Below are 27,176 nucleotides of genomic sequence, written 5' to 3'. Positions count from 1 at the left end.
TCTGCATTATTTATATAAAATAAAACATACCAACAATATCAGAATTTAAATAGCATTTGATTAAATCAGGTATATTTAAAAAACAAAAGATGTTATTCAATCTGCTTAACAGACTGTAGCATGGATATTCAATATTAGGTGCTGGTTGTATACACACACAAACATATACACTGTCTACATCTATATATTTGTGTATGTATATACAGTATGTGTGTGTATATACATATATACTCATACATACATATATACATATACACATAAATAAATAAAAAAATATTATATATATATATATATATATATATATATATATATATATATATATATATATATATATATATATATATATACACACACACACATACAGACACACAGAGATATATCTCCTAGGAGCAAATAAAGTTTTTTCAACAACAATATTTATTTCTATAGCACGTTTGCATACAAATGATGTAGCTACAAAGTTTACAAGATAAAGAATAAAAAGTTTATAAAAAAAAGTATAAAAATAAGATTAGGCAATATTAAGTAACAAATAAAGTAAGGAATGTATATGTATGTATATACATATACAGTATGCATGTACAGTATATGTGTTTTATATAAATATATACACACACATACACACACACTGTATATACATACAGTATTCACATTTATAGGTATAGCGAGTACATGTGTGTATCTATCTATATATACATATAACATATAAAATATACATAATATACATACACACATATACTTTCTATACACTGTACATACCTATAAATGTGTATATGCTTACAAGCATATACAATATATACATGTATGTACATCTCTGTAACTATATATAATTATATCATATAAAACATACACACACACATACGCTGTATATGCATATGTGCTGCACATACATACAGTCATAGAGATGTACAGTGTGCCTGTGTGTGTGTGTAAACACAGATACTATATTTATATATCATACACACACACAGACACACATAAATATAGGTCCTATATGAATATACACACTTTTTTCTGTGAATATACACAAGTTTTTCTGTAATTAAAATCCACAGTTGCAGGGAAAACAAAAAAGTAAAAAAAAACAAAAAAAACTTTGGGGTCTGTGCAGTATTTATTACAATCTATCTACCATATCGAATTTTAAATGTAGCATTTAATTAAATGAGGTATTTTTTTAAAGACATGTATCATTCCATCTGCATCATGAACACTGAGGATTAGGTGCTGGCTATAAACCCCCCCTCTCCCCCCCCCCCCCAATACACACCTACACTTCTCAGCAGCTTCAGGCACATCCACATTGAGTCCCAACAGGATCAAAGGGTGTCAGAGCCCACCCTGGCAGCCCCAAGGTTAGAGCAGGAGCAAAACCCATGTATGGCAGAGTGGGCACCCATCTAAGAAAATGCTCACAACCATCAAGCCATGTCCTGTTGCTTATCCTATAAGTCTTTATAATTTCAGGTCCTTTAGCTATCTTAGAAAGAAAGATTTGAAATACACTATAAGCCCAAATAAAAGCCAGACCTCATGTGACATGTTAATCTAAACCCACCATTTTGGGGAAATCACTGGTATGGCAACTGTACAATATCCCAGTGACTTATGGAGAAAGGCAGGAACTAACCTTGAGCCGGGTGGCAGTCCATTATAGGGCAGATACCCACAGTCAGTTATACTGCAGATTAACCAAACACATACGTCTTCAGCATGAGAGAGCCGAACACAAACAGCACAGGAAAAGTCCACACAAACAAAGGGAGAACAAACAAACCTCACTGTGACAAAACAGAATGACTGGTCTGGGATTTAAGTCAATGGAGCTTGGAGGGTTTGTGACTACACCACCATACTGCCTCTTAAAAATGATTTCAGACAGTCAGTCAGTCATTGTCCAACCCGCTGAATCCGAACACAGGGTCACGGGGGTCTGCTGGAGCCAATCCCAGACTACACAGGGCGCAAGGCAGGAACAAACCCCGGGCAGGGCTCCAGCCCACTGCAGGGCAAAAATTATTCCAATTGGTAGTTTATAAATGATAATTGAAATCACATGTTGAATACATTGCAATAGAAATATCTGAAGTTCTGCATAGCCAGGATTCATCTGTCCCAGCAACAGAACTGATTCACTGTTACCAGCAGAGCTGGTCAATCCATCAGGAAACTTAGTTGGACGCCATCTAAGGGGCGCCATTTATGAAAGTTAAGGCGAGAGCATTCTCCTCGCACCGAGGACCCCCTTCCCCACCTAGTCGATGAACTCTTATGATACTGAGAGGGTGCTGTTACACCGTGGCCACCACACACCAAGTGGCACACACTTCATGATGTCTAAGAGTATATGCACAAAGGGGCACCATTTGAGCTCTGGAAGGGGCACTCAGTCCTGACACAGAGGGGCACTCCCCCCAGAGTCGTTGAACGGGGACCAGAAAGAAGCGCACAGGAAATATCCGCACAGAAAAAAGCGGACAGTCATATAAGCGCATGCTGAAATAACCGTACATGGAAAAATGCGCACATGGGAAAAAACGCACGTGGATAAATGCGCACACGGAAAAATGTGCATACCGCAAAGGCGTATATGCAAAGAAGAAAAAAAATGTATATTATACATTGCAATAAACGAAATTGTATAATTGTTCACTAAACGTATTTATAAACTTGTATGTTTTAATTTGTGCTAATTGGGGTAGTGGGCTGTTGGATGGTCCATGAAATAAAACAGTCATTAATCCTTTTATTACTCTCATTGTTGTGCCTAAATTACCATTTCTAGGAAATTATTATTCTTTATAATAGTTTTCAGAATTTATATTATACCTTCTTATTCCACAGGTAGGCAAATTAGGGTTTTATAGTTTTGATTACGGAAAGTAAGTAAAGGTCGTCCTATAAATAGGCCACACAGTTAGAGTTTTCTTTAATCTTCCCTAACTTTTAGGGAAGGCAAGTCGACATTTTTTTTTTTGAATAAGCAAGATGGAGTTTTCGACCAATCAGAGAGGCAAGCAAATTCTCGGTTACAAGGGATTTGAATATCTGTGTTTTCGCACAACACATGGAATAGATACAGTACTTGGTGGTGCCATGAGAATCGATCAACAAAGTGCCATTCCTTAATAAAAATGAAGAACGGAGAAATTGTATAAGAGCAAACCAGTTATTTTTTTATTATAACAAAAATATTTCTAGCAGTATAGGTGAAGTATATTTTATATTTGTAATAGTTATATGTCGCTGCCGTGTGCTTTTTTCCGCGTGCACACTTTACCATATGCGTATTCTTCCATGTGTGTTTTTTCCCCCGTGTGTGTTTTTTCCGTGTGCGGTTATTTCCTGTGCGCTTATATGACTGTGCGCTTTTTTCTGTGCAGATATTTCTTGTGCGCTTTTTTCCTGTGCGCTTCTTTCCTGGATTCTGTTGAACACTGATGACACGGGTTTATGAAAGTAAAGCTGCGCATGCCGCAAGGTGTACACGCTATATAATGTACTTCTAAGACCGTATCTGGAGAACTGTGTGTAGTTCTGGTTACCACAGTACAAGAAAGACATAGCAGCACTTTAAGCTGTGCAGAGGAGAGTAACCAAGTGTGTCCCAGGACTTAAGGACATGTTCTACTGTGACAGACTCAGAGAATAAAACCTATTTAGTCTCGAGCAGAGGAGATCTTTAAAGGCATTGATAAAGTTGATCCAGCAACATTATTTCAGCTTAAGAGTGAATCACGTACTCGAGGACGTCAGTGAAAATTAAGGGGGAGTGTATTTAATACTAAAGCCAGGAAGCACTTCTATATGCAGAGAGTTGTGGTGAAATGGAACAAACTCCTGAGACATGGAGTTGGAGCAGAAATCTTGAGAACCTTTAAGAAGAATCTGGATGAGATATTGACAGAGCTTAGCTATTGGCTAAACAAGCGAGCTTGATGGACTGAACGGTTCCTCTCATTTGTGAAATTTCTTATGTTCCTTAATGTCCACAATCTATGCACAAAGGAGTGCTATTTGTGCTACTGAACATCTATGGGGACTCACCCCACCAGTTGTCAAACTCTGAGGATACTGAGTGGGCACTGTTACGCACTGGGAACCATGTATGAAAGTAAAACTGCACGTGCTCCACACACCAAGGGGCACATGCTCCTTAAAGTCTGTGGTGTATACACTGTGAAGGACAGCCGGGTCCCATGCCCGGCAGGGACGCCCCTGCTGCATCTGTTCCAGTGGAGCAGCCATGGACACTTCAATACCTCCCCTGGGACGTTTGGTGGCAGCCTCCCTGGTGGACGATGATTCCCCAACCTGGCGCATGGCTCCATGGGAGATGGAGTCCTCCACAGCCTGGTTGGGGGCTCGGATGGCCGCTAGGGGGAGCTGCATGGAGTCTGCAGCATGGCTGGTCGAATCTTCAGCCCCACCCGGAAATGCAATTGGGACCATGTGATCAAGCACCTGGAATGCTTCCGGGTGGGGTATAAAAAGGGCCAGCCACCACCACTCACAGAGCCAAGGTCGGGAGGAGGAGGACTACGCTTGCGAGGAGTGGTGAGAGAGGAGAAAAGAGTGCTGCTGCTGCTGTTGTTGTTGTGTGGAGAAGTGTGCTTGTGGGACTGTGTATTGCCTGTGGGTCACGGGGAAGACATGCGCCCATGGGTGAAGAAGAAAATAAAAAGTCCTTGGTTTATAACGTGCCTCTGTGTCATTCTGTGCCGGGTCAGGCACCTATATAGTGCCTTTTCTACAACACAATATAAAATGTCGTTTCTGTTACTAAAGCGGCGTCCACTCCTGATACAGAGGGGCACCCCCCCCCACCTCAGTTCACCAGAGTCTAATAATACAGATGTCTGACTACCCTGCTTAGGGCTCTAAATGGCTTAGATCCAGCAGTATTTACTATTATGTTAATGATGAATCATTCTGACTTCTGGCGACTTCAAACAAGAAAACAAAAATCTGTCAGGATCATCCAATGATGGACACTACCAGCTGGACCTGCTCTGTTCAAATGTTAAGGATTTTAAATGCAAACCTGTGACACAATCTGGCAGATCTGATCATATCTTACTGCCACCCACAAGCCTGTTATTGATGGTAGAAGCAGCAGCAGGCCCCAATAAAGCCAGCTGAAGCTCTTATGTGTGTTTTTTAATTTGTTATTGCTTTTATTGTAATTGTTTGATTTTTTTTTTTTTAACTTTGGTAAAATTTTTAATTTCCCCTTGAGGACAGATAAAGTATAATCTATATCTAAACCTAAAATGAAATTGTGTAAATACTTGAATAAGACATGTGTGGATGGGAGACAGTTTATGGGCTTAAATAACTTAATTTTCTGTCAGACCAGGGGTTGGCGCTGTTGCTAACATTTCCTCTCTTTCCTCCTCTGCAGACCTACAGAAGGAAATCCCGCCTGATGACATCACTTCCGGTCCCAGCTCTCCTGACCTCTCTTCCCATCCCGACTCTATTTAACCTCCATCTTATCTCATTGTGATTAGTTTTGTTTTGAACTTCATCTGACGAGACATTATATATTCATATTTTGCTTGCTTCTTTCCAAGTATACAGGGCAGGTACCCCCAATCTTTAGCTTTGTGTTTGTGATTCTTTCACAACTCTTTGATAATAAAGGCGCTAAAGTGGTTTTTCGGGGCAATGCCATTTGGCTTTCTGTTTTTGGTTGTGAAAAATGAGAACATCCACATGAAGCTTTCTGAAGGAACCTTTTATTAAGATCTGTAACAGCTTCAATGGATCGATGATAACAGACTTCTGAAATACCAAAGAGTTCTTGATTTTAAAGGAGTCTTACGGCACAGACTCAATTCAGATTTTCTTGATCTGTTAGTATCCTTCTACGGTACGTAGCCTACCACACGTTACATATTTCAAACTTTCAAAGCCCAAAGACACAATTTCATATGCAAAGAACTCGTCTCAGAATGAAACAGTTCATTGTCAGGTGAGGGTTCTATAAGGAACCTAGTAAAGTGTCATTAAAGAAAGGTTATTTTTAAAAATGTAGGCAGAGCAAAAGGAATATAGTGATCAGCAAAATGGAAAAGCACATTAAAATGTCTGTTATACAAATTTGGAAAGAGTGTCCAGCATTTATTATCCATCCATCTATCCATTTTCCAACCTGCTGAATCCGAACACAGGGTCACGGGGGTCTGCTGGAGCCAATCCCAGCCAACACAGGGCACAAGGCAGGGAACCAATCCCGGGCAGGGTGCCAACCCACCACAGGACACACACCAAGCACATACTAGGGCCAATTTAGAATCACCAATCCACCTAACCTGCATGTCTTTGGACTGTGGGAGGAAACCGGAGCGCCCGGAGGAAACCCACGCAGACATGGGGAGAACATGCAAACTCCACGCAGGGTGGACCCGGGAAGCGAACCCGGGTCTCCTAACTGCGAGGCAGCAGCGCTACCACTGTGCCACTGTGCATTTATTAAATGGCATAAAAATTATTTGGAAGGGTCTAGTGCAGTGTTTCCCAACCTCGGTCCTGCGGCCCCCCCTGTCGCTGCAGGTTTTTGTTCCAACCAACTTCTGTTTTTAATTGGACTCCAGAGCTAATTAAGTGAACTGATATTTCCCAAGTTCTGTGTTTTGGGAACAATATAGAAATTAGAAAACTAAGTTTGGTAAAAATATATATACAAGTACTGTGCAAAGGTTTTAGGCAGGTGTGAAAAAATGCTGTAAACAAAGAATGCTTTCAGAAATATAAATAATGATTGTTTATTGTTATCAATTTACAAAATGCAAAGTGAGCGAACAAAAGAAAAATCTAAATCAAATCAATATTTGGTGTTCCTACCTTTTGCCTTCAAACCAGCATCAATTCTTCTAGGTCCACTTGTACAAAGTCAGGGATTTTGTAGGATTCTAGTCAGGTGTCTGATCAACCAATTCTACCAAACAAGTGCTAATGATCATCAATGTCACACGTAGGTTGAAACACAGTCATTAACTGAAACAGAAACAGCTGTGTAGGAGACTTCAAACTGGGTGAGGAACAGCCAAACTCTGCTACCAAGGTGAGGTTGTGGAAGACAGTTTTATGTCATGGCAAGATTGAGCACAGCAACAAGACACAAGGTAGTTCTACTGCATCAGCAAGGTCTCTCCCAGACAAAGATTTCAAAGCAGATGTGCTGTTCAAGCTCTTTTGAAGAAGCACAAAGAAATGGGTAACGTTGAGGATCGTAGACACAGTGGTCGGCCAAGGAAACTTAGTGCAGCAGATGAAAGACACATCAAGCTTATTACCCTTCTAAATCGGAAGATGTCCAGCAGTGCCATCAGCTCAGAACTGGCAGAAACCAGTGGAACCCAGGTACACCCATCTACTGTCCGAAGAAGTCTGGCCAGAATTGGTCTTCATGGAAGAGTTGGAGCCAAAAAGCCATACCTCCAACGTGGAAACAAAGCCAAGCGACTCAAGTATGCATGAAAACATAGGAACTGGGGTGCAGAAAAATGGCAGCAGGTGCTCTGGACTGATGAGTCAAAATTTGAAATATTTGGCTGTAGCAGAAGGCAGTTTGTTCATCAAAGGGCTGGAGAGCGGTACAATAATGAGTGTCTGCAGCCAACAGTGAAGCATGGTGGAGGTTCCTTGCACGTTTGGGGCTGCATTTCTGCAAATGGAGTTGGAGATTTGGTCAGGATTAATGGTGTTCTCAATGCTGAGAAATACAGGCAGATACTTATCCATCATGCAATACCATCAGGAAGGCGTATGATTGGTCCCAAATTTATTCTGCAGCAGGACAACGACCCCAAACATACAGCTAAAGTCATTAAGAACTATCTTCAGCGTAAAAAAGAACAAGAAGTCCTGGAAGTGATGGTATGGCCCCCACAGAGCCCTGATCTCAACATCATCGAGTGTGTCTGGGATTACATGAAGAGACAGAAGGATGTGAGGAAGCCTACATCCACAGAAGATCTGGGGTTAGTTCTCCAAGATGTTTGGAACAACCTACCAGCCGAGTTCCTTCAAAAACTGTGTGCAAGTGTACCTAGAAGAATTGATGCTGTTTTGAAGGCAAAGGGTGGTCACACCAAATATTGATCTGATTTAGATTTCTCTTTTGTTCATTCACTGCATTTTGTTGATTGATGAAAATAAATGATTAACACTTCCATTTTTGAAAGCATTCTTTGTTTACAGCATTTTTTCACACCTGCCTAAAAGCTTTGCACAGTACTGTATATTTATTAATATGTACCAAGACAGTTATATGGGACTAATGTATTTTTTTTTCTTTTTAACAATATTTTCATCTTGATTTTCATTCTAGTTTTCTAGGTGTTCTATTTGTTTAATTAATCCATTATTTATTAATTAGTGTGTCTGATGCTAAAGTTGTTGCAGCCTTTGATTATTCAGTGTTGTTTGCCAGCGTGTCTGCTCTGCTCATTTTTAATTATCATTAATAAGATACAGCGAAGGGGAAAAACTGCACAGAGAAAGGGCAAAATATAATGAAATCAACAAAAGAGAGTTAAGCATTTAAATCCATAGCAAAAGCAGAAATATTTCTAAATGTCTTCTAAATGTAAAAATCATGCTGCTGTGCTTTTCTGAATGTACAATAAAAGAAAAATCATACCAGCTAATTAAATGAGATCAGTGCCATCAGGTGTTGTCACTGATTAGGAATCTGGTTGGAACAAAAACCTGCAGCCATTGTGGCCCTCCAGGACTGAATCTGCCCACCCCTGCTCTAGTGGATAACATCAATAAAATAGTGTGCTCAGTATAAAGAAAGACATGACCTACACTCAAGCTTAAAAGTGCCCAAAACTAAACCTAAATGATCACTTTAAACTAAAACTTTCACGCATACGGTGTCACTGCTTTAATGTGTGGTTTTAGCAAATGTCAATTAGGTCCAAGACTTGAAAAGTGAGAGGGTCTACTTTGCAATAGGCAGGCACTCCATCCAAGGTTGGCTCCTGCTTCAAGGCTGATGCTGTAAGGTTGAAGAATATATTCATGGATGGGCACTGAATTTTATTTTATTTTTTTAGATTGGACTAGTAGCCCAGTCTAGGGTATATATATTCTCCACTTTGTGTATTCGTACATCTTTAATTTGACCACATTTGATAATTTGATTGTGCCCTTCCATCTATCCATTTTCAGACATTCTTATTTATTTAGTCTATAGGGTTGAGGAAAATTAATTGTCATCCAAACAACATGAGAAAAGAACTATACAAATAAAACATATCTTTAAATGTATCATCATCATTATCATTCGCCTCCAGGGTAGGAACAAACCCAAGACTGAGTGCCAGTCCAGTTAATTTCATCACATTTGACAGTTGTAAATACACTTAAAATAGTCATAATATCGTGCCTTCAATCTATTAATTTTCTGACATTCTTATTTCAATTGTCTATAATGCAAAAAAGACTCTGATGTCATTCAGGTAGCATGAGAAAGGTGCTATACAAATAAAATGTACCATCGTCAGGTGCCACGGCAGGAACCAGCTCTAGACTGGGCACCAGTCCAGTTAAACTGATCATATTTGATAGTTGTTAATACACCTAAACAGTCATAACATTGTGCTCTTCCATGCTATTCATTTTCAGACATAGTCTATAGGGTTGAAGAAAATTTGATGTCATCAGATTATCGTGACAAAGAAAGAGAGAGGTTAGGAGCACATGCTAATACAGCGCATTGCCACACCCACCACATGACAAACCACCTCAAGATCCCAGATTAGGACCTGAGTGCAGCCATGCGACGGGTGACACCTCAGCACCACACTAGTTCAGATGGAGTGGAACAGCGGGAGGATTATGGTGGCTGGAGTGCCAATTCTGTCACCAACCGCCAGGGCTGGATGCAGATTAACATCATACCCAGGATGGAGCAATTGCAGGTTAAGGACTTTGCTCAAGGGCCCAACAAAGTAGAGTCACTTCTGGCGTTTACGGGATTTGATCCAGCAACCTTTCGATTGCCAGTGCAGATCCCTAGCCTCAGAGCTACCACTCCACCCAAAGTCACTATAGAAATAAAATATATGTTTAAATGTATCATCATCAGCCGCCATGGCAGGAACCACCCCTAGAGTAAGTGCCAGTCCAGATAATTTGATCACATTTGATTATTGTAAATGCACCTAGAACAGTTGTGACATTGTGCTTTTCCATCTTTCCATTCTTAGACATACTTATTTCAATAGTGAATAAACCAAAAACCATTCAGATAGCATGAGAAAGGTGCTATACAAATAAAATGTACCATCGTCAGGTGCCACGGCAGGAACCAACTCCAGTTAAACTGATCACATTTGATAGTTGTTAATACACCTAAACAGTTGTAACATTGTGTTCTTCCATCTATTCGTTTTCATACATACTGTAGTCTTTAGGCTGCGGTGGGTTGGCACCCTGCCCAGGATTGTTTCCTGCCTTGTGCCCTGTGTTGGCTGGGATTGGCTCCAGCAGACCCCCGTGACCCTGTGTTCGGTTTCAGCGGGTTAGAAAATGGATGGATGGCTGGATGTAGTCTTTAGGGTTGAAGAAAATTTGATGTCATCAGATTATCGTGACAAAGACAGGGAGAGAGAGGTTAGGAGCACATGCTAATACAGCACATTGCCACACCCACCACATGACAAACCACCTCAAGATCCCAGATTAGGACCCGAGTGCAGCCATGCGACAGGTGACACCTCAGCACCACACTAGTTCAGATGGAGTGGAACAGTGGGAGGCTTTTTATGGTGGCTGGAGTGCCAATTCTGTCACCAACCCCCAGGTTTTTCCTTGAAGGTTGGAGGGCCTACTTGCAGAGCTGGATGCAGATTAACATCATACCCAGGATGGAGCAATTGCAGGTTAAGGGCTTTGCTGAAGGGCCTAACAAAGTAGAGTCACTTCTGGCATTTACGGGATTTGAACCAGCAACCTTTCGATTGCCAGTGCAGCTCCCTAGCTTCAGAGCCGCCACTCCACCCAAAGTCACTATAGAAATAAAATATGTTTAAATGTATCATCATCAGCCACCATGGCAGGAACCACCCATAGAGTGAGTGCCAGTTCAGTTAATTTGATCACATTTGATTATTGTAAGGGCAGTTGGGAGATCTGGGGACCTGGGTTCGATTCCCGGGTCCTCCCTGCGTGGAGTTTGCATGTTCTCCCCGTGTCTGCGTGGGTTTCCTCTGGGCGCTCCGGTTTCCTCCCACAGTCCAAAGACGTGCAGGTTAGGTGGATTGGCGATTCTAAATTGGCCCTAGTGTGTGCTTGGTGTGTGGGTGTGTTTGTGTGTGTCCTGCAGTGGGTTGGCACCCTGCCCAGGATTGTTTCCTGCCTTGTGCCCTGTGTTGGCTGGGATTGGCTCCAGCAGACCCCCTTGACCCTGTGTTCGGATTCAGCGGGTTGGAAAATGGATGGATGGATGGATGGATGATTATTGTAAATGCACCTAGAACAGTTGTGACATTGTGCTTTTCCAACTTTCCATTCTTAGACATACTTATTTCAATTGTGAATAAGCCAAAACCATTCAGGTAGCAGGAGAAAGGTGCTATATCTTATAATCAGCAGCCAGGGCAGGAACCAACTCTAGACTGGGCACCAGTCCTGTTAATCTGATCACATTGGCCAGTTGTAAATACACATAACACAGTTGCAGCACTGTGCCCTTCCATATATCCATTTTCAGACATTCTTATTTCAACAATCTATAGGGCTGAAGGGAATTTGATATCATCCAGGTATCATGAGAAAGACACAATATAAATAATATGTATCACCATCAGCTACCAGGGCATGAACCAGTCTTAGACTGAGCGCCAGTCCAGTTAATTTCATCACATTTCATTATTGTGTTCTAGCATTGTGACCTTCTATCTATTTGTTTTCAAACATATAGTCTTATTTTAGTAGTCTACAGGGCCGAAGGGAAATCAGTGTCATCCAGGCTGCATGAGAAAGGAGCTTTATAAATAAAATGTATCAACATCAACCAGCAGAGCAGGAACCAACCTTAGACTGAACACCAGTCCTCTTATACACTGCTCAAAAAAAAGAAGGGGACACATAATGATCCCAGTCTAACACTAAGTTAATGAAGCTTCAAGGATGTCAATCTGTCCAGTTAGGAAGCACAAGCCATTGTGAATCAACTTCACCTGCTTTGATGAAAATGAAAGTGACAACAGGTGACCTGGAGAAGACACAACAAGACACCCCCCAAAAAGGAAATGGTGGCCACAGACAATTGCTCTTTTCTTATCCTTCCTGGCTGATTCTTCTCCAGTTTTGAGTTTTGCTAGTGTCCTTGTCACTACTGGTACCATGAGGTGCTACCTGCAGCCCATTCAGATTGCACAGGTAATTCTCCAGCTCCTCCAGGATGGCACATCCATATGTGATGTCGTAAGAAGGTTTACTACGCCTCCCAGCACAGTCCCAAGAGCATGGAGGAGAGACCAGGAGGAGAGCTGGACAGGGACATAGAAGGGCATCAAGCCAGACCACTATCTGCCTCCTTATGCGAGGAGCAATAGGAGGAGCGCTGCTAGAGCCCTACAAAATGACCTCCAGATAGTTTGGTCAGAGACGTGCACACCAGTAGCTGTCACAGACAGACTCCATGATGGAGACATGAGGGCCTGACATCCTCTAGTGGGACCTATACTCACAGCCCATCACCATGCAGCTCGACTGGCAGCTCGACCATTAGTGCCCTGTTCTCTTCACAAATGAGAGCAGGTTCACACTGAGCACATGTGACAGACGTGAAAGAGTCTGGTGATGTCGTGGTGAACATTATGCTGCCAGCAACATCATCCTGTATGACTGGTCTAGGAAGGCATATCCTTGGCGGGTCACACAGACCTCCATGTGCTAGACAACTGTACCCTGACTGCTGTTAGGTACCAGGATGAAATTCTTAGAGCCATTGTCAGACCTTACACTGGTGCAGTGGGCCCTGGGCTCCTCCTGCTGTAGGCCAATGCCTGGCCTCACGTGACCAGAATGTGTAGACCGTTCCTGGATGATGAAGGCATTGATGCCATTGACTGGCCCGCACGTTCCCCAGACCTAAATTCAGTTGAGAACCTCTAGGATGTTTTGTATTTGTGCATTCTACGTGCATCAGCTCACTGATGCCCTGATCCAGGTCTGGGAGGAGATCCCCCAGGACGCCCCTCCACCGTCTCATCAGGAGCAGGCCCCAGATGTTGTTGGGGGTCCATACAGGCACGTGGGGTTTCACACACACTGCTGAGTCACATTAGGAGTTGCGGTGATGAAATTCACACAAGTTGGATCAGCATGTGGTTTCAATTTTTCACTTTGATTTTTCAGTGTGATGTTGAATCAGCCCTCTATGGGTTGGTGATTTTGGTTTCCTTTGCCCGTTGTTACATCATTTTGTTCTCAACAAATTAAACAGAATTACTTAGTAAAGATTTTCCACTTGAATGTTTCATTTATTAGCGATTTAAATGTTTCTTTCATTTTTTTGAGCAGTGTATTTTCTGATAAAGCTACAACTTAAGCTACAACAGCATTCTCAGGTTGACAACAAAGGACCACTTTTTTCTGACATGCGGGTACCTTTCTATTCTAGCGGTATCTGCTTATAATAACACATCACAAAGACGTATGGGTTAGGTTCATTCACAGCTCTAATTTGGCCTGGTTTGCACGAGTATATATATGTGAGTGTGCCAAATGGTGGGCTGGCACTCAGTCCAGGGTTGGTTGTCATGCTTCACCCTGTGCTGAAAGAAATGTGGAGATTTATGGGCGAGAAGGGAGTACTGGAGAAGTATGTGAAGAGAGTTAAGGACATATATGAGGGTGCCTACGCAAAATGACGAGCAGTAGAGGAATACGCAGAGGTTTGCAATTAAGGTTGCGTTATGTCAAGGATCATCATTTAAGCCCATTTTATGTTAGTGTAGTTACGGACGTTATTTCTAGGGAACCCACAGATCAGGCCCCATGGTGCATGCTATTTGCAAATGACGTCATGGCACCTGTGGAAAGTGGAGAGGAGCTATGGAGTGTAGATGCCTTGGAAAGGAAAGTGGTGAGGAGCTATGGAATGCAGAGGCCTTGGAAAGGAAAGTGGTGAGGAGCTATGGAGTGTAGATGCCTTGGAAAGGAAAGTGGAGAAGAGCTATGGAGAGTAGAGGCCTTGGAAGGAAAAGTGGAGAGGAGCTATGGAGTGTAGATGCCTTTGATAGGAAAGTGGAGAGGAGCTATGGAGTGTAGAGGCCTTGGAAAGGAAAGTGGTGAGAACCTATGGAGTGTAGAGGCCTTGGAAGGGAAAGTGGAGAGGAGCTATGGAGTGTAGAGGCCTGAAGATTTCCTTTCCACAATATGCTTAGAGGTGTCATGACGTCATCTGCAAATAGCACTCATCATGGGGCCTGATCTGTGGTCTCCCTAGAAATAACATCCATAACTAAACTAACATAAAATGGGCTTACATGATGATCCTTGGTTATAGATCAGATTATACTGTATAAGATATAAAATGGACAGGAACAAGGAGGTTAGGTTCATACACAACTCTGAATTGGCCTGGTATGCATGAGTATATATACACGAGTGTGCCAAATGGTGGGCTGGCACCCAGTCCAGGGTTGGTTGTCACACTTTGCCCTGTGCTGCATGAAATGTGGAGATTTATGAGGGAGAAGGGAGTACTGGAGAAGTATGTGAGGATAGTGAAGGACGTGTACGAGGGTGCCTACACAAAATAAGATGTAGCAGAGGAATAGAGGTTTGCAGTTAAGGTTGGGTTACGTTAAGAATCATTGTTTAAGCCCATTTTATGTTAGTCTAGTTACTGGCGTTATTTCTAGGGAACCCACAGATTAGGCCCCATGGTGCATGCTATTTGCAGAAGATGTCATGGCACCTGTTTAAAGGAAAGTGGAGAGGAGTTATGGAAGGTAGAGGCCTGAAGATTTCCTTTCCACAGTATGCTTAGAGGGGCCATGACATCATCTGCAAATGGCACACACCATGGGGCCTGGACTGTGGTTTCCTTAGAAATAACATCCATAACTAGACTAACATACAATGGGCTTACATGATGATCCTTGATTATAGATCAGATTATAGAAGATTAAAAGGACAAGAACATTTAGAAGAAAGTTCAGATATCTAGCATCAGCAATGACAGATGAGGAGAGCTACATTCAGAAATAAATCATAGAATGCCATTAGGCTGGATCAATTGGGAAAAAGAATCGAGAGTGATATGTGCCTGAAGAATTAGTGCAAAAGTGAAGGGTAAAGTGAAGAAAATGGTGGTCAGGTGAGCAGTGCTGTATGAATCAGAAACCTGGGCAGCTGATGAGGAGAATGGAAAGAAACTGGAGGCTAACAGACACGAGGGTGCGGAGATGGATGTGTGGAGTAAAAAAGCTCAATGGGATCAGGAATCAGAAATCTCAAAGAAATTACAGGAAAGAAGGTTAAAGACGTATGGCATGTAAGAAAGGTGAACCACATGGGGAGAAGAATGATGGATATGGAGGGGCTGGGATGGAGAAGAAGACAATCAAAGAGAAAGTGGATGGACTGTGTGAAGGAGGAAAGGGATATTGGTGAGGATGGGAACAAGATGAGAATGGATGGAATAACAAATCTTGATAAGATCAGCCAAAGTTGGGGAAACCTTTTAGAAAATACCTGAGAAAAAAGGTTAAGGGCGTGTAATGATAAGAAGAACCATGGATATGGAGATTTCAGGATGGAGGAAAAGAGGACAACCAAAAAGAAAGTGAATGGACTGAGTGAGGGGGGATCTAAAGGTGAAAGGATGTATAAGACAGATGGGAATGGAGGAGGATGGTCCATAAAAGTGGGAAAAGCTTTAGTAGAATGTGTGTGTGTGTGTATGTGCTGCTCCACATAGTTAGGAACTAGAAAAACTGCTTGGAGAATGAATGGACGGATGAGCAGAGTAACAAAGCTTGATAAGATCTGGAATGACAGAATCAGAGATACAGCTAAAGTTGGGGAAATCTCTAAGAAAATACAGGAATAAAGGTTAACGGCATGTAATGAGAAGAGACGAAAACAATGTGGGATGAGGAATCAAACATATAGGGGCGTCAGGACTGAGAACAAGAGGACATCCTAAGACAAAGTGGAGAGACTGTTTAAGGGACAAAGGAATGCCAGGTTAAGATGGATACGGGGAGAATGATTTGAATGGAGGGGGCTACTCAATAAAAGGATGAAAAGCTTTAGAAGAAGTTTGTATATGTACTGCACCCTGTAACTATGAACTGGATACACTGCCAAAAGAATGGAGGATTGATGTGTGGAGTAATAAAGCTTAATAAGCTCCAGAATGACAGAATCTGAGACACAGCTAAAGTCTGGGAAATCTCCAAGAAAGTATAGGAAGAGGAGGTTAAGAGCACACAATAAGAAGAGAGGAAAAAAATGGGGGCAGAAGAATCATGCATATTGGGATGTTGAGGACAGGACAACCAAAGAGAAAATAGATGGACTATGTGAAAGAAGAAAGGGGCATCAGGTGAGAAAGGGTACAACAGACGTGCATGAAGGAGTCTGGTCAAAGAAAAAAGGAAAAGCATTAAGAGTTGTGCACGTAGGCACTGCTCTCAACAACTGGATACACTCCTTAGAGAACGGATGGATGGATATAAGAGTGTGAGTGGATAAAAGGAAGTCCTATGAATTTGCTAATGGAGTGTACCTTTCTTTGAATACCTTCTTGAAATAACTGTTTAGCACCAACTCCTGAATACATGGACATCACTATCAACGTGCTGTTATACGCAACTTGTTCAAACATGAGAACTGTTAGAAATTACAAACACAGACATTTCAGTGATCGTGTAATTCTTAATGAGGCTCCATTTTCAGTTTATGAACATGCAGTGAGATAACGAATTATAAAGGTAAATAAAAGTCCCTGACTCTGACCTGCTTAATACCAAATAACAAATGTTGCATTTTGGTGTCCCATGGATAGATAGATAATATCCATCCATCCATTTTCCAACCCGCTGAATCCGAACACAGGGTCACGGGGGTCTGCTGGAGCCAATCCCAGCCAACACAGGGCACAAGGCAGGGAACCAATCCCGGGCAGGGTGCCAACCCACCACAGGACACACACAAACACACCCACACACCAAGCACACACTAGGGTCAATTTAGAATCACCAATACACCTAACCTGCATGTCTTTGGAATGTGGGAGGAAACCGGAGCAAACCCAGGCAGACACGGGGAGAACATGCAAACTCCACACAGGGAGGACCTGGGCAGCGAACCCAGGTCCCCCAACTGCGAGGCAGCAGCGCTTCCCACTGCGCCACCGTGCCGCCCTGATAGATAATATGAAAGGTGCTATATTATAGATAGATAAGGGCACTATATAATGATAGAGAGATAGATAGATAGAAATAATAATTCTTTGCATTTATATAGCTAAATGTGAAAGGCACTATATAAGAGATATATGTGAAAGGCACTATATAATAGATAGATGTGAGAGGTACTTTATGATAGATAGATAGATAGAAATAATAATTCTGTGCATTTATATAGCTAGATGTGAAAGGCACTATATAATAGATAGATAAAGATAGATAGATAGATATGAAAGGCACTATATAATAGATAGATGTGAAAGGCACTATATAATAGATAGCTGTGAAAGGTACTTTATGATAGATGGATTGATAGAAAGATAGAAATAATAATTCTTTGCATTTATATAGCTAGATGTGAAAGGCACTATATAATATATAAAGATAGATAGATAGATATGAAAGGCACTATATAATAGATATATGTGAAAGGCACGATAGATAGATGGATAGATAGATAGATGGATAGATAGATAGATATGAAAGGCACTATATAATAGATAGATGTGAAAGGTACTTTATGATAGATGGATTGATAGATAGAAATAATAATTCTTTGCATTTATATAGCTAGATGTGAAAGGCACTATATAATAGAGATAGATAGATAGATATGAAAGGCACTATATAAGAGATATATGTGAAAGGCACTATATAATAGATTGATAGATGTGAAAGGTACTTTATGATAGATAGATAGATAGATAGATAGATAGATAGATAGATAGATAGATAGGTTAACAGAAAGATATGAAATGTGCTTCATGATAGTTACGACTGGCACTGTATATTACAATTGAAAGGTACGATTAGATAGGTAGATCTAAAAGGCACTATATGCTTGGTAAATAGATAGAAAAGCGCTATTCAATAGACAGTTAATTTTAATCAGCCCTTATATTTTAAGAAGGTGGGCATGTCAGCTATCGATACTTGAGCGCAGGTTTAAGATGTGAGGTCCCGAGCGCACCGTTCAGATCTGCACGGAGCTCCGACGTTAATCTGAGTAAAACCCTTTAATTAGTGCCTACTGAAATCGAGTCAGCCATAGAGCGACAAACACTAACACCTTGAATGAATGGCACTTCTTGTGTATTTACAAGGTGCTATAAGTTCCAAACATCAATGCAACTCCCCGCTTTCCCACTTCTTGCCCAACCTGGAAACACAAACTGTGAAAAGTGAGTGACGATTACAGGTGAGGATAATCCCCGTTAATCACAGTCTGCTTTGGCAGATCCCCTACTTTCACTGGAGGCTCAACTCGAGAGAGGAAAAGCCGCGGTTGTAGTTAGAGCCGCACACCAGGCGGTCTGTTTAATCGGAAAACTACCTGGCAGAACATTCTTTCTTAATTAATTTATATATATGTAAAAGCCGTGGTATTGATGATCAGAGACGAGCAATCTGCAGCAGTGATTTAACGAATAATTTCCTATAAACAGGCAGGACAATTCAATTGATCTAAATGACACGCTTCCTCCGCGGTGTTGATGTTTAAATTCACACCGCCTAAGACTCGTTTTAAATCTGGGAATGGTCGTCATATTGCAATGTGCCTCGTTATTAAAACAAACAGAACTGTGATAATTTAATAATTAAGGTGACAATGTAGTGAATAAGACAATTTGTTTAAAATTACTTCTCTTTTGAATATCCTAATACGCATTCCGCACTTAACATTATTCCTACATGTTTAGCCTGGCCTTCTTCAAATACGAAATTCGACACAGACAAAAGGCACAAGAAACGACGGACCCGCTGACCTCGATTTTTCTTTTTTTTTTGGTGGAGGGGAATGCGCGTGTCCTGCCAGGTTAAGCTAATTCAATTAATTCGAGAATAGCATTAGAAAGGTTTGCATTGTATTGCTTTACTTTGTGACAGAACCCCCTGTGGTCACATTTACATATATTGAGGGTCACAGCCCAGCCAATAATACATATTTAATTTTCTCTACTTAAATGAAGGAAATGTATGGAGCGTTTACCTTCATGCGATGACGCTCCATTAAAACTCGATGAAGCTGCCTCTATAATGCGCATATAGAAAGATGAGCGGTGAATCCAAGTTTAGAAAATTGAAAGTTTTTTGAGGGAAATACCGTAGCTTGCGCATTCGCTCTTTCAAGCCATGGGGGCTGTTTAACCTTGTTAAATAGATCACTTGATGACAATTAAACAATAGTCGTGCTGGAATTGCCCTGTACACCGACGGTTTCGACATAGTGGCGGGGGAAGAAAAAGCAAACGTTCGGTATCCGCGCCGCTCCTGCTCGCTCGTTTTGCGTTTCATTCATCTCACTTATCCACACAGCGGGATTATAAAACGTTTAGTTCGAGTTAAACGCATTTTGCCATTTTACTGTCTTGTCAATAATAATAAACGTCTTTCGCGACTGCATTCTAACCTAGCAGATAAGTGCGGAATAGAAGCGATAAAGCGAAGGAAATTAGGATTCATTTATAAAGTTTTTTTTTTCTTTCTTTTTGCTAGACGTCTGCTTCAGGGTGGCAGGAGAGACGACGCCAGTTCGCGTTCAGACACTTCTCGAGGCGGAAAGTTGAAAGGGAACCGTCGCTCAGTTTCTGCCTTTTCATTAACAAGTGTTAAAGTCAGAACATCGCGTCAATTCCTGTCGGGGTGGCTTCGTTTTTCTACGGCCCTCACCTGCGCGGAGTGACAATAAGTGATGTTTTAATCTGCTTAAAAAAATCGTGAGATAATAAAATTACTAAACTCCCGCACTGAGAAATGTCTGGTAGAATCTGAAAAGTAAGCGCTTGGTGGTATAGATTTGTTTTCTTTTAAAGTGCCTTGGGAAGGTATTGCCTCTTGACAGGCACTATATGCATTTTTTTTTGCTGGTGTAATACCATAAGCAGACAATCACGCCGTTTACCTGGCCTCTTCCCTGAAAATACTTTCATGCAGCCTTGCAATGGTGGTCACCATCGAAAGACGCTATATTGCTCATGGAGAAAAGTAAATGTATATCAGCCATATGAAAAAGTAAGTACGCCCCATTATTATTATTTTTTTTTACTTTTGTAACGAAAAGCCCAAGATTGGATCTCCATTTAAACACTATCTTCAGATGAAGGTGAGCCAATAACCTAATTGACTATAAAAACTGTTGAATTTATGTCCAGGGAGGTTATGCTCAAACTTTATAATGCACCCATAAGACATCATCTGGACTACCATGTGCAGTTCTGGACACCTCGCCATACAAGAAAGACATGGTAGCACTTGAGAATGTACAGAGCAACCAAGTGCATCATGGGGCTTGATGACGTTTCCTATATGACTCGGAGAATTAAACCTGTTTAATCATCCAGGTCTTCAAACTTCTTAAACGCAATGAAGCAGAATCCAGAGAAAGTGCATTTAGGACGGAGGCAGTGGCATGGAGGCTAGAAGATGCCCGGGGCAAACTCTCTGATTGTATGTCCCCTAAGGTGAGGTGCTTTCAAAGAGAATGGTAAGGAAGGCATATTAAACAAGAAATAAACACATTTTTCAAATTAAATCTTCATTTAAGTTCGTTTCCCCCATTAGATCAACTCTACAAACAACTACTACTTCATCATGTGAGGAATTCTTTTTCAATGCTGATTAAAGTCAGGTTGGTCAGACGCTCTCGTGACATGGAAGATCTCAGATGAGTTTCACAGTTTGCGATTGAAAATGCGATGATGGTACTAAGCAGTAATCTGTACGCAATGCAAATCGTGGGAAAGACATCCCTTATAAACTGTACTAACCACTGGAGAGCATCCTAAGGATAAGGGGGAACTGTAACCCCAACCCCCGCACACACAGCTCGAAGGAACATCACAGAGTCAATAATTTCGTCCTATAATTGAATTGCTGTCACGTCATTATAGCAACCTGCAAAGGCTGAATCTTCCCTTTTTTATTCTTTCTTTTTCGTCTTCAATTGTGACAGAATGAATCCAGAAGAAATAAAAATCGGTTTCGAAGGTCTTGAAGACGAACACTAAAAGTTTTCATTTTCCGTTTTTAACCATCCATCCATCCATTATCCAACCCGCTATATCCTGACTACAGGGTCACGGGGGTGTGCTGGAGCCAATCCCAGCCAACACAGGGCGCAAGGCAGGAAACAAACCTCAGACAGGGCGCCAGCCCACCGCGGGTTTTCCGTTTTCAGTCGGTTTATAATCTCTTTTCGCAGCGCGGGGGCCCAGTCAGGCCTGGTGCGAGCGTTTCTAGCGCTTAGAAGTCATAGCGCTTCACTGAAAATAAATATAGTAATTTAAAATTTTTCATATTCAATTAAAATTATTTTCGAAACCCGTTCCCTTCAATGAGAGCAACACTCTTTGGATTGGATGCCCCCCAAATATGGATGCCTGGGGACGTCGTACCCTTTCCCCCCCCTTCCCCCCCCCCCCGCACGCCTCTGGACTGATGCCAGGAAGCAGTTCTTTACTTAATAATAATAATAATAATACATTTTATTTATATAGCACCTTTCCCCACTGAAAAAATGGCATGTCAGATTAAAATAAATATGTACATCGGTTGCACAAAGTAAAATAGTTTTTATCAAAAATAATTAAATTATGCTTAATGCACTAAATTAATATACCCTGAAAGAACATATTGTTATATAAAATGAATGAAACTTTTTCATTGTTTAATTATATTTTGTTAAACGAACATGTCGAGAATACATACGTTTTTTAACAATTGTTGTATAACCTTTTTAAAAAATGTACCTCACCGAGATACTTAGTTATAACCTTTTTAGGTTGTCAATTATACTTGTTCCAGTATCATTTTATAGTTCATGATCAAAGTTATTAATAAGACATAAACAATTTTGCTTATACCAAAACAATACAAACCAACAAAAATACAAACGATTAGTATTCAAAACCTGAAATGTACAACAGCTGTACAAGAACACTGCTTCTTTGGCTGTGCCAGAATGCCATGACTAATGTATAACTAAATATGAACAGAAAATGCATAGTGTTATATTATAAAATACATTTATTTATATAACTGTATATGTTATAGAATAAATGTTAAATATAAAGTGCAAATATTGATGCTGGCACCTTCTTTCACTATATATATATATAGCGTCACGGTGGTGCAGTAGGTTCGTTCCTGGGTCCGCCCTGCGTGGAGTTTGCATGTTCTCCCCGTGTCAAAAGACATGCAGCTTAGGTGCATTGGCAATTCTAAATTGTCCCTAGTGTGTGCTTGGTGTGTGTGTGTGCCCTGCGGTAGGCTGTCACCCTGTCCGGGGTTTGTTTCCTGCCTTGCGCCCTGTGTTGGCTGGGATTGGCTCCAGCAGACCCACGTGACCCTGCGGTTAAGATATAGCGGGTTGGATAATGGATGGATGGACATATATAAATTTTCAAACGAGGAAATTCGGCAACTACATTGTATTTATCTGGTTAAGCAATGTTATAACTAATGAAAAGCTGTTGACCTTTAACGAAAGTCAGAACTTTTATTTTATTTAAGTACCCAAGCGAGTAAATCTAGACAACTCAAAAGTACATTTACTGACTTGTGACGGTAGTTAGTGAGCATGAAAGAAAATACAAGGAAAAACGCCAAACGGAGTAACGTTAGTCTGTGTGATTACGTGTTTTAAATCAATATCTGAATATTTCTCGTGTGTGTAATTTTGACTGTTATTTTACTAACCTTTTGCTCTTAACCGGCGACAATAACTCAAACCCATAACCTGTTCCGTCTTTGAAAGTCACGTGACTTTGCCGCCAGGCAGTCCAATCTCCGCTGATGATGAATCGGTGCGTATTAATTTCCGATAAGGACTAAAATATAACTATTTTGACTTCTACCTAAGTGACTTAATTTACTATATTGTACATCCCACAATATTCAATACATTAAACATGATCGAGTTATGTTCAAAAGTTGAACATAAACAGTACATGTAATTAATATAAAGTAAGTACATTTTTGTAAATGTAATTTCCTTTTTTTCAGTGCATGCTCAAGGCAAAGTCTTAGAGTTTGGGAGTCTGGAACAAACTAACATGAAATGTAGTTGAATCAGAAACCTGAAACAGAGGAAATGTCTGAATGAGCCTCGAGCAGAGGAGACTGCGATGGGGACCTCATCCGGGTATTTAAAATCCTCAAAGACGTTGATAAAGCAGGTCCAGCCATGTCGTCTTAAGGGTGAATCACATACTCGAGGACACCTAGTGGACATTAACGTGAAGTGCATTTAGGACTGATGACTGGGAGCGGTTCTTTAATATCAATTTATTTATAGAGCACATTTAAAACAGCATCGGTAATGGTGCAGCCAAAGCGCTTTACATTAAAACATACAATGAACATAAATAAAATAAATAGAAATAAAACACTAATAAAATGAAATACAGCCAGAACTGAGTTAAAGAAAAGGAAGAAGATGATTAAGATTGGGGCAACCGTCAGTATCAGGGAAGGTCACATAAAGCTAGAGAATAGAAATTTAAACAGTTCATTTGAAGGGTACTCCTAAATGTTATGAGGAAAAGAGTTCCACAGATGAGGTGCAGCAGCTGTCCCCCTTAGTTTTACACTTCGTGTCAGACAGGGCCATCTTAACAGCATTATAGGCCCCCTGGGCAAAGCAGTGCACTGGGGTCCCTAACTACACAACCACTCAGTAAGTCACAACATGCACAGATTAGCATGAGGCCCCCGGGCAACTGCCCAGCATGCCCATGGGTTAAAATGGCCCTGGTGCAAGGGACCATAAGAGACAACTGACCAGTAGACCTAAGCTCTCTGGGTGGCTGGTGTAAAACACACAATTCAGATTAAAAAGTCAGGAGCAGACCCACGTAATGTTTTGAAAATTAGAAACAAAATTTTAAAGTCAATTCGGAAACTTAACAGGCAGCCAGCGTAAAGCTAATATTGGAGAAACAGAATCCAACTTTCTTGCCCCAACCCAAAAACAGGCAGTAGCCTTCTGAACCAACCGCAACCTGCGTATCGGGGATTTGCTGATCCCAGAATACAACGAGTTTCAGTAATCTGCTGGAGTATGTGAATTTCCCCTTGGGTTTAATAAAGTATCTATCTATCTATCTATCTATCTATCTATCTATCTATCTATCTATCTATCTATCTATCTATCTATTTTCCAACCCGCTGAATCCGAACACAGGGTCACGGGGGTCTGCTGGAGCCAATCCCAGCCAACACAGGGCACAAGGCAGGAACCAATCCCGGGCAGGGTGCCAACCCACCGCAGGACACACACAAACACACCCACACACCAAGCACACACTAGGGCCAATTTAGAATCGCCAATCCACCTAACCTGCATGTCTTTGGACTATGGGAGGAAACCGGAGCGCCTGGAGGAAACCCACGCAGACACTATACATCTATCTATCTAATCGGGCCGAGAAAAGACAAAAGCATGAGTAGCTTTCTCAAGATCCCTAGGGCATAAAAAAGGTTTAGCCTTCAATAAAAGACAAAGCTGGAAAAAAGCAACTCTTGAGTACAGAGTTCATTTATCTGTCAAAAGAGAGGTGGCTGTCAAAAATGACACCAACATTACGGACTGGAGGTTTGCAAAAGTCAGCGAAAGAGCCGAGAAGTTTGAAACCAGTTTGAGCTTTGGCAGGGGGAAACGGTCAGAAACTTCTATTTATTTGATTTTTTTTTTTTTTTGTTTTTTATTAATTTTTATTGTAATCATTCCATACAAATAGATCAATTTATAACCAAACAAAATTGAAGACAAATCAAACCCCACCCCTGAGAAGGAGAGCTTAGCCAAAGGAGAATTGCTTAGGGCTTTATACAGTGCATCCGGAAAGTATTCACAGCGCATCACTTTTTCCACATTTTGTTATGTTACAGCCTTATTCCAAAATGGATTAAATTCATTTTTTTTCTCAAAATTCTACACACAACACCCCATAATGACAAAGTGAAAAAAGTTTACTTGAGGTTTTTGCAAATTTATTAAAAATAAAAAAATTGAGAAAGCACATGTACATAAGTATTCACAGCCTTTGCCATGAAGCTCCAAATTGAGCTCAGGTGCATCCTGTGTCCCCTGATCATCCTTGAGATGTTTCTGCAGCTTCATTGGAGTCCACCTGTGGTAAATTCAGTTGACTGGACATGATTTGGAAAGGCACACACCTGTCTATATAAGGTCCCACAGTTGACAGTTCATGTCAGAGCACAAACCAAGCATGAAGTCAAAGGAATTGTCTGTAGACCTCCGAGACAGGATTGTCTCAAGGCACAAATCTTTGGAAGGTTACAGAAAAATTTCTGCTGCTTTGAAGGTCCCAATGAGCACAGTGGCCTCCATCATCTGTAAATGGAAGAAGTTCGAAACCACCAGGACTCTTCCTAGAGCTGGCCAGCCATCTAAACTGAGCGATCGGGGGAGAAGGGCCTTAGTCAGGGAGGTGACCAAGAACCCGATGGTCACTCTGTCAGAGCTCCAGAGGTCCTCTGTGGACAGAGGAGAACCTTCCAGAAGGACAACCATCTCTGCAGCAATCCACCAGTCAGGCCTGTATGGTAGAGTGGCCAGACGGAAGCCACTCCTTAGCAAAAGGCACATGGCAGCCCACCTGGAGTTTGACAAAAGGCACCTGAAGGACTCTTAGACCATGAGAAAGAAAATTCTCTGGTGTGATGAGACAAAGATTGAACTCTTTGGTGTGAATGCCAGGCGTCACGTTTGGAGGAAACCAGGCACTGCTCATCATCAGACCAATACCATCCCTACAGTGAAGCATGGTGGTGGCAGCATCATGCTGTGGGGATGTTTTTCAGCGGCAGGAACTGGGAGACTAGTCAGGATAAAGGGAAAGATGACTGCAGCAATGTACAGAGACATCCTGGATGAAAACCTCCTCCAGAGCACTCTTGACCTCAGACAGGGGCAACGGTTCATCTTTCAGCAGGACAACGACCCTAAGCACACAGCCAAGATATCAAAGGAGTGGCTTCAGGACAACTCTGTGAATATCCTTGAGTGGCCCAGCCAGAGCCCAGACTTGAATCCGATTGAACATCTCTGGAGAGATCTTAAAATGGCTGTGCACCGACGCTTCCCATCCAACCTGATGGAGCTTGAGAGGTGCTGCAAAGAGGAATGGGCCAAACTGGCCAAGGATAGGTGTGCCAAGCTTGTGGCATCATATTCTAAAAGACTTGAGGCTGTAATTGCTGCCAAAGGTGCATCGACAAAGTATTGAGCAAAGGCTGTGAATACTTATGTACATGGGATGTCTCAGTTTTTTTATTTTTAATAAATTTGCAAAAATCTCAGGTAAACTTTTTTCATGTTGTCATTATGGGGTGTTGTGTGCAGAATTCTGAGGAAAGAAAATGAATTTAATCCATTTTGGAATAAGGCTGTAACATAAAATGTGGAAAAAATGATGCGCTGTGAACACTTTCTGGATGCACTGTAATAAGGCAACAATAAATAAAAGAAAGGGAGAAAAATATATATATAGGTAAATAAGAGATGGAGAAGGGAATTAAATGCGGTAATAGTTATTTCTCTTATTCTAAAATAATATTGATTAGATCCTGCCAGATTTTGAAAAAAGTTTATACAGATCCTCTAACTGAGAATTTGATTTTTTCCAATTTCAAATAATATAAAACATCGGTTTCCCACTGACTTATCAGAGGAGAGTTAGGATTCTTCCAATTTAACAAAAT

General features: G+C 41.2%; 1 protein-coding gene across 2 annotated transcripts in view; it reads right to left on the bottom strand.

Annotated features, from left to right (window-relative positions):
- LOC114660012 (protein Wnt-8-like) overlaps positions 1-19,510 on the bottom strand; it is a 53,359-nt gene extending 33,849 nt beyond the window's left edge. For both annotated transcript variants that reach the window (XM_051934224.1, XM_028812543.2), the window contains exon 1: positions 19,441-19,510. The gene's annotated coding sequence lies outside the window, so the exon portion shown is untranslated. The remainder of the gene's footprint in view (positions 1-19,440) is intronic.
- Between the last annotated feature and the right edge of the window lie 7,666 nt (positions 19,511-27,176).

Source organism: Erpetoichthys calabaricus, chromosome 11 (genome assembly GCF_900747795.2).
Source record: "Erpetoichthys calabaricus chromosome 11, fErpCal1.3, whole genome shotgun sequence".
NCBI classification, from domain to species: domain Eukaryota; kingdom Metazoa; phylum Chordata; class Cladistia; order Polypteriformes; family Polypteridae; genus Erpetoichthys; species Erpetoichthys calabaricus.
This window is presented reverse-complemented; position numbering and strand designations above follow the sequence as displayed.